This window comes from Nanorana parkeri, unplaced genomic scaffold (assembly GCF_000935625.1).
Source record: "Nanorana parkeri isolate BGI_ZX_2015 unplaced genomic scaffold, ASM93562v1 scaffold1093, whole genome shotgun sequence".
Lineage (NCBI taxonomy): Eukaryota > Metazoa > Chordata > Amphibia > Anura > Dicroglossidae > Nanorana > Nanorana parkeri.
The window spans coordinates 399,368-407,614 of NW_017307361.1; the positions used below are offsets into that span (position 1 = coordinate 399,368).

At 40.6% G+C, this 8,247-nt stretch overlaps 1 protein-coding gene across 1 annotated transcript in view; it reads right to left on the bottom strand.

Annotated features, from left to right (window-relative positions):
• BDNF (brain derived neurotrophic factor) overlaps positions 1-8,247 on the bottom strand; it is a 76,887-nt gene that overhangs the window by 45,748 nt on the left and 22,892 nt on the right. The gene's annotated exons all lie outside the window — the stretch shown is intronic.

The following is an 8,247-nucleotide window of genomic DNA, read 5'->3' on the forward strand; positions in this document are numbered from 1 at the left end:
TCTGTCACTGGGTTATTAGATATTGTAACCCAACAGCCTGAGGTTAGTCATGTTTCCTTCTGCTGAGACCAGAGGGTGTCTGGGCTATCTTCCTGAACTCCTTTCAAATATTAGGTAATGCATATTTATTGTGCTAATGGGAGCACAGGTGTCTCAGACATCACAATCTGGCTTCAGACAGAGTAATGATGGAACTGCATAGAGGCTGCAGGCACCACTGTTCTGTTAATTAAAATCTCCAGCAAAGATCTTGTCTTAATGCGTTAGAACAGGAAAACAGGAACAAACCTATTGATAATTGGAAGCCTATGATAAATCTCATTCACTGCCTTCCCCTGCACTGGTATAATATCCTGGACAAAGAGGGTCCCTAGAGGGCAGAACCACACATGCAGTGAGGTGGGAAGAGGTTATCTGTCTGCTTTGTGTCTCAAACAATTTCCTGCAATTTTCTCCTCTGCACCAACCAGGCGGAGAGGACTGCCCTGTACTTTGCAGGGAGAACAGTTTATACTGGTAGGAGAGTGTTTATTTAATTAATGATGTTTACATCTGTCTTATCCCTTTGCCAGGACCTAGGATATCTTAAAGTCCAAAGCATCCCTTTAAATATATTTTTTTAATTAAATATTTAATTCTCTGCAGACTGGGGGAAAAAAATCAAAGCATTTTCAGTGGTGAAAAAAAAACCCAACTAATTACCTACCAGAGATTTACACGTAAGTCATAAAGTGCTAAACATTATTTTATTTTTTTTATTTTTATTTTTCTACCTGAACTCTACCAACCTTGCTACTTCATAAGCCTTATAGCAACCTGTTGTCAGACACTGTAAAGGTCACTTCAGTCATAAGCTATCACTCTCAGCTGCCATGGATGACTGTTGTGAGGTACTTTCAAGAAATCGTGATTAAACAAATGAGATGTCACTGTAGCAAGCTTGGCATCACAGCATCTCATGCTATTAATAATTTTAATTGGCTGAGGTCAGCTATAACAACACTTCGTCTAATTATGCTGCTGACATATCTGGAGCTTTTTTGTAGGATGCACAGTGTGGGGAGGCTACACATACACACGTTACAATCGCACAATTGTGTACTATTGATCAATGTTGAGCTTAAAGGCAAATTAGGTACTCAGTGGAGGATTATTATAAGGGCAGAATGGGGCTCCAGACTCCATGGGGTTGCTCAAAAAGTTTTGCACTTTAGTGCTCTTCTTTATAAGTCAATATTAGCTTTGGAAGTGTTTAGGCTTTTTCTTTTTTTTCCAGAAGGTAATCAGTATTGACCAGCCTTTGTATCCCTCTCAGTAAAGGTTCCATTTAAGACAATGGAATCATCAGGCACAATGCATATCCATACTCCGTATAGCTGGAAGTATTGTTTAGATATTATACGCCACCATCACATGAGTAATTTCACCATTGCATACAATCCAATCAATTTAAAATGCAAACACTGCATCCCAGATCTATTAGAAATGCTTCATAAACTCGTGTTAACAACAAATAACTGATACTAAATGCCTGTGTAGCCAGACACCATGCATGATTAAACTGGCAGGGGGCCATTCATTGACAATAGCCCGTGGCCCGAGGTAAAATTAATTTATTGCCATTTCCAGTGAATACACAATTGGATTTTTTCACGCTTGATATATATAAAGATTAATTGAATTCCCCTTGCTGCCTTAACTGTAAATAAGAAGCTTCTTACTAAAAGCAGGTGGGAGGAGTTGGGAACTCAAGTGTAGCAATCTTGCCCGAAGTAACATATACATTAGAGGGGTCATATAACTCCAAATGCTAACCAAAACCAAGCTTTGAGTGGGGGTGGGCTGGAACCTCTCTCAGATTTTGATAGCTGTTTATGTCTCCATTTTGAGGACATTCCTTTACTTCCTGTTTCAATGATAGGTATCGCAGGAACAAGAAGTGAGAGGAAATTTCTCCACTTCAGCAATTAAAACCTGACAGAGGATCTGTCCCTCCCCCATTCCATTAAAAAAATGATTTGTATTAATGTTATGTCTTATTGGATGGATGTTACCTTTCCTGTCTCAGTGGCACCACAGGAAGTAAGAAAATATCGCCACATGAAAGATGCAAAGCATTAAAATATATCTAAACCCAAGAACAACAATGTAATATATTGCGGATTACCCTCTTTGATGTGGTGGCTGCAGTCGTTTTTTTCGGCTTGTTTTCCTTTATTTTCAATTGGGGATCCTGCCAGTAATACGCCTTCTGTCCCAGGGTGACAACACTCTCTTACTGTATCTAGGGAGGAGCAGTGTTATCATCATAGTACAGGGCTACAGAACACCTCTCCCTCTCCTCTTCTCCATAACAATGGGGGGAAGTGTGATCCACAGAGATAACTGATTTAACTGATAACAGTACAGGCAGAGAACACCGGCAGCTGTCAGCTGACAAGGTTTTTGGCAGGATCATCAGGTATTGAAGAGATATAACAAAACACTTTCAATAGTATATAAAACAGACCAAAAGGGAGCAAATGAGAAATGGGTTTACAGAGACTATAAATCCCGATAGAGGACCACACCTAAGCAAAAACAAAAACAAATTGCAGGAGTTCCACTTTAACAACGGATCAAAGACTACCAACTTAATCTACAACAAATCGGGTTCTCCTGTAACAACCGTGTGCTGTCAAAATGCTGAAGGCTTATTTGTGAATCTCGGCTCTGGATTACTATGAATCACTACTCTTCGTATCACGTTATTAAATATAGCCAATTACATCATATTGCAGGTACAATTCTTAAAGACAAACTAGAGTGTATATTAGTAAGTAGACATTCGGAGGTGTGTACCCTAAAGTTTTCCTGAAATTCAGTTTTGATGTGACTTTATTTCCTTGCTTGCTGTGTATTTGTAGTCATGATTGTATTTTATATACAGATGCCTAGTTTGTCCCAGTACTGGCCACCTCTACGTCAGATACAGCAGTTCAAACAGCATCCTTGCTAAAGGATTGATGAGATAAAGGCAAATACAGGATAAGTTATCAATAGAAAACTAAAGGAGCAGGGACTATCCACCCAGCACAGTGAATGTTCAATTTGTAAAGCAGAAGAAGCTTACTTTGTAAAGTACATGGTGAACCTGTGCTCACTTTGAATGCCCAAAAAACAAACAAATAGGGTTTTTGCTAGCATGTGATTGGTTAATCAAAGTGAACCCAGCTTGACTTTATTTACTTACATTCCCTATGTAAAGTGAACAGCCTCTATTAGCCCCATTGTGTTCAATACATCATTTTAGATTTAGGTCCTCCTAACCCTTCTGTATAGTATTGCATTACAACTCTACTGTCTCCCCAAGTTTTATAAATGCTGCGCAAACTGCTTTATGAATCCTAATAGTTTAAATGAACCCAAACATGGGCACGCTGAGAGGACCTGTGACAATTACTGTGCTAAGCAAAGAGCACAGTATATAGTATGTGTCAAACAAATATGGCTGCCCTGGGTACATATATAATTAAAGCAGCAAGATTTTTTAAATATCACACATATGTTTTTTTACTTACAAATGCATCCTTTCTCTAACCATTTGTATGATTTGTGTACCATATTCATTTCAGATATAAACATTTAATGTATCCATGAAACTGAACTTGTGAAGCATTCTTGGATTTCTAACAAGATAGCACAGCACACTACTTGCATGGTTATTGGCATCCTGTGTATAAGAAAAAAATGATCCCTTCTGTATTATGAGAACAAGGAGGTAAACCCTTCTCTGTGACTGTGCAGTCTGTGTAATGTAATCTCCCTGATATTCAACTATATTTTACACGAGGGCAGTTCTAGGAGCTTGTAGAGAGCGGCTGTTCTGCTTGAAGCTCATCTGTGGGTAATATGAAGTGCTAAATATTAAACATTTAGGATCACATGTAATATTTGGCCAATAAAAAAAATGCAAAAATATTTTTTTTACTAAATATAAACTAATGAAGAAAAAAAAATATATATATATATATATATCTTTATCTATCTATCTATCTATCTATCTATCTATCTATCTATCTATCTATCTATCTATTTTTCTCTATCTATCCATGTGACAGTGGGACATGAAATGAAGGAAGAGAGTGTCACTGGGGCAGGAAGACACAGACAGTAATAATAAGCTGACAGAGGTTCTAACCCTTCCTGATTTTACTGTAAAACAAGATTTGTGTGACCACTATTGCGATTTTATCTCACTTCCTGTCCTGACTTAAAACAAAGGGAAATCTCTTCTATGGGGACACAGGCAGCAATAAATAAGTGACCCTTCCCTACTCTGACCAGAACAAAAAACAAAAGGTCTTGACTGGAGTTGGGTTTTACAAACAACACAAACAGAATTTGAAGGATTTTACACACTGACCAAGTCTGAAAAATGCAATCTGTCAGATAAGTGTCCAGTGAGTAGATTTTGCTTTCTAGCAACTGGCCTGAAACTAGGAGAAGCCCTAACACTAAAAACTCACCTTCTTAGCTCACACCACTGAGGTTGCTGGAGAACTACAATAAGATTGACATTAATGTATATTTGTTAATATGTACTGCCAGTGCCTGAGGCTGGCAGCACCGCTCTCCTCTACAGGATCCGAACACATATTATTAGCCTACTCAGTGTATGGTCAACCTTTCACTCTCCCTGAGGGCCATGAAACTGAGCTACAGCTGCCCGGCGAGATTAGAACGCAGACAGAAACAAATTCAATGCAGAGAAACATGTTTTTGTCGGTCGCTTCTCTCCCCAAGGTGATATGCTAATTGCTCTGAAATGACAAGGAAGGACGAGGTGTTTGCAGGTAAGGTCAAGAATGCATGTGTGAGAAACAGCCAGTAGCCGGGGTCACCACTGATCAGCACGGAGGGCTGTTGTGTTGACTCTTCCCATGCCATTGTCTCCTGAGCCTACATCAAACCATGACATTTCTCAAGATGACAAATGACCGATCGTAGGAGACCTAAAACTTTTCGTGTCAAACTTTCTCTGGTGGTTAAAATGCTAATTGCCAAACACAAACAGAGCTGACAGAGGATCTGAAACTGCAAGACCGTATTCCTAAAAGAATTGCTAAAATGTGATAAAACAGGCAGATAATATATATATATATATTATAATATAATCTGCATTACATCAAACCAGGTTGGTGGGAATTAAAAAAAAAAGAATTCCTGGAGTGATAAGAATTCAAGTGAAATCAGTCCCTGAACCACTAATGATATCCCCTAAACCAGGAATCAGTGAATCATTTTGGTGTCACCCTCTCTGAAGGTGTCACCCTGTGTAGCTCACATCCCCTGCAACCCCCCCTTGTGACACCACTGCATCACAGCTGTGGTGAAATGACAATTCCTATCATGCCTCTAGGTGCACGCTTGTGGGTGTCAGAATCTTGCATGGCCTTATGAGACTTATAGTTCCACAACACCTAGAGTGCAAAGGGTTCCCACACCTGCACTAAACAATGAAATAGTGTTAAAGAGAAACTGCATGGGACTATGGGAAAACTAAAAGTCAACAGCTACTGTAAAAAAACACATACTTACCAACCCATGAAGTCTAGCACTGTGTTGTTCACACCTGATTCCTCATAGGACATCTGCTCTTCCATGCCGCCATTTTGCATTTCCTGATCCCTTACAGCGCATATGTATGAGATTACTGAATACAGGGGGACATGCCTCCTAGGATGTGTGATGCAATCCCAGAAAGCTCTTGCTGGGCAGGTTGGCCGAGGGCTACGCCATTCTCACACAGGCAAGGATTGAGGAAGTAGGAGCACCACCTGCAATACAAGGTACTTTCTGCCCCTCCACTCCAAGAAAGCAACATGTGATTCAAATATAGGGACAAGGGGCAATTAGAAAGAGGGTAAGCTGCATCCATGTGTGAAGGTCCGCTTTACATGGACACAATATTTAAGAGGAACAACAGAGAAACAGCTAAATAAAGAAATGGAAAGTCTTTTTGGGGACTATTTTAATTATCAAAAGGTTTGTATCCAGTACCGTGATCCAGATACCTGTGCCAGACAAAACAACCAGGTCTGAGGCCTCCATTACAGCTATCGAACTATATCAGGACCCAGACACACACTCAGCTTGCTGATTGGACAATAAAGAAGAAGAAGGACATTCTGTTCTCTCCCCCTCTCATGTTCATCAGCAGCACATGTGCACTGCTACAGGGCCTTATTGGCTGCTAGTGCTTCTCAGTCTGAGTGCTCTGTTATGTAGAAGATTACATTAGGCTAATATTGAGACAGTTTTAGGTATATATACACATACATATACAAAAGTGCCCTTTTTACCATCTGCTTAGAGTTCAGTGTTACATCAACCTGCTCAGCACTTGCAGGTACCGATCTTGTGAGCCAGTCCCTCCCAACTCCCTAGTGTTGGTGGGATCATTTGTGCTTAAAGTGCATGTAAACCTTATCAGTGAACTTCTTTTCTGTGTTCCCTTTTGTTCTGTTAAAGATACCAGGTAGACCCTTGCACAATGTAATTGTTGGTAAATCTAAAGATTGGAAAATCAGATTGTAAGGTGTTTTATTTTATGTGTAGAGCCCCCATGGATGTTATGGGTAGGAGGGGCTGACATTTCACCTCAGGGATGGATCCTAAGCCGGAATGTGGGATGTGTGTAGTGAAATAGGGCACCAGTCAATTTTTATAATGTTTTAATAGAACCAGTAGCAAAACAGGGAGAGAGGGTTTAGTGCTTCAGACATCCATAGTGCAAGAATGCTCCAGACTCCCCAATCCCTTCCAGCTTCCACAGTGAAGAAATACTTTAGTTGAGCAGAAGATGACACTGTGTAACAGGACCACAGCTGGATAGAAGATATGTATGAGATCTTCCCTGGAAGAGACACCAGACTTGTTTCCGAGATCCATGCCATCTTGGCCTTCTTGGCACCTCCAGCATTCATAGGGCTCCTCTGGTTCTCCTTCCCAGATATTTCCAGACCCCTCCTTGGTCCACATCTTGCCCCCTGCAGTCTTGAGGCCTAATCAGCTTCTCCAACCTTGTACATCCAACCCCTGAGCTAAACCCGGGCCGGACTGTACTGAGCACATGGCAATTCCTGAGTATTTATGCACTTTCCCAGCATGCACCACTGGCCATGAAATTCCTAGTGATTGGCTGGTGAGGCATAGACACTCCTAATGTTCTCCTATTGGCTGCCCCACTATGTGGCAGCAGTGTCTCACCCCACTCACAGGTAGGTGCAATCAATAGCAGAGCACCTAGAAATAACCAAATGATACCAGACTACAAATTAGACATTTAGGGTGGAAGGGGCTACAGATGGATAGCAAACTGCACTTAGGGTTTTTTTTTATTTTTAAAGTTTTTAAATTTCTGATTTATATACAGCAAACCCATGCTTTGCTCATGCAGAGAAGGCAACAGCTATACTTTCATGCCCCTCCCTAAACACTTACCTTTCTCTTGTAACCTCTAAAATCTATTCAGCTGCTGGTAGCAAACATAAATACCCAGTGTTTACAGCTATTGGGCAGCGTATGGCTCAACCCTCTTCCCTTATATGACAGCTCTGGTGGATGGTGATTGGTCTAGTGCTGTCACATGAGGGCAGAGAAAGAGTCTTCAGCCCTGTGTAAGCTCTGACTAGGGTGTCTCAGAGCTTCTTTTACCCTGCTAGGAACTGACCCACAAGTTCCATTATGGTAAATCAAGCCCAAAGTTTAGCTTTCCTTTAAGGACAGAGCCTTCTTTTTCGTTCCATCCACATTTATTTTTTTTCTCTTGGGCTTTCCCACATCGCTCACACATGACTTCAGCCAAGTTGACAGAGCCTTCTGTCTCTGTTTATACGGAATTGAAGAATGATCTGTCTCAACATCATGTAAGAATTCAAGCTATGGCAACACTGGGATATGGAATGTACTGACGGACAGAGCAGTGCTGTCTACTAGTCTGTCAATATTCAACTAACTCTCAAACAATTGTACGAAATAAATGAGCAATGGCCTCAAGATACATCCCAGAATCTAATACCAGGGCCTTTTCAACTGAAACAATTGTATTTTAACGCTAGGATTGGTCATGTGGATGGCCTTAAGTCAGATGTGACCCTCAAAGCCCTTCCCTTGAATTATTTAGGCAGACTAGAGTTTAACATCTATGACTTTTTATGGAAACAGCTGACCTATACAAGCACAAGGTGTCTATCTATATATGTA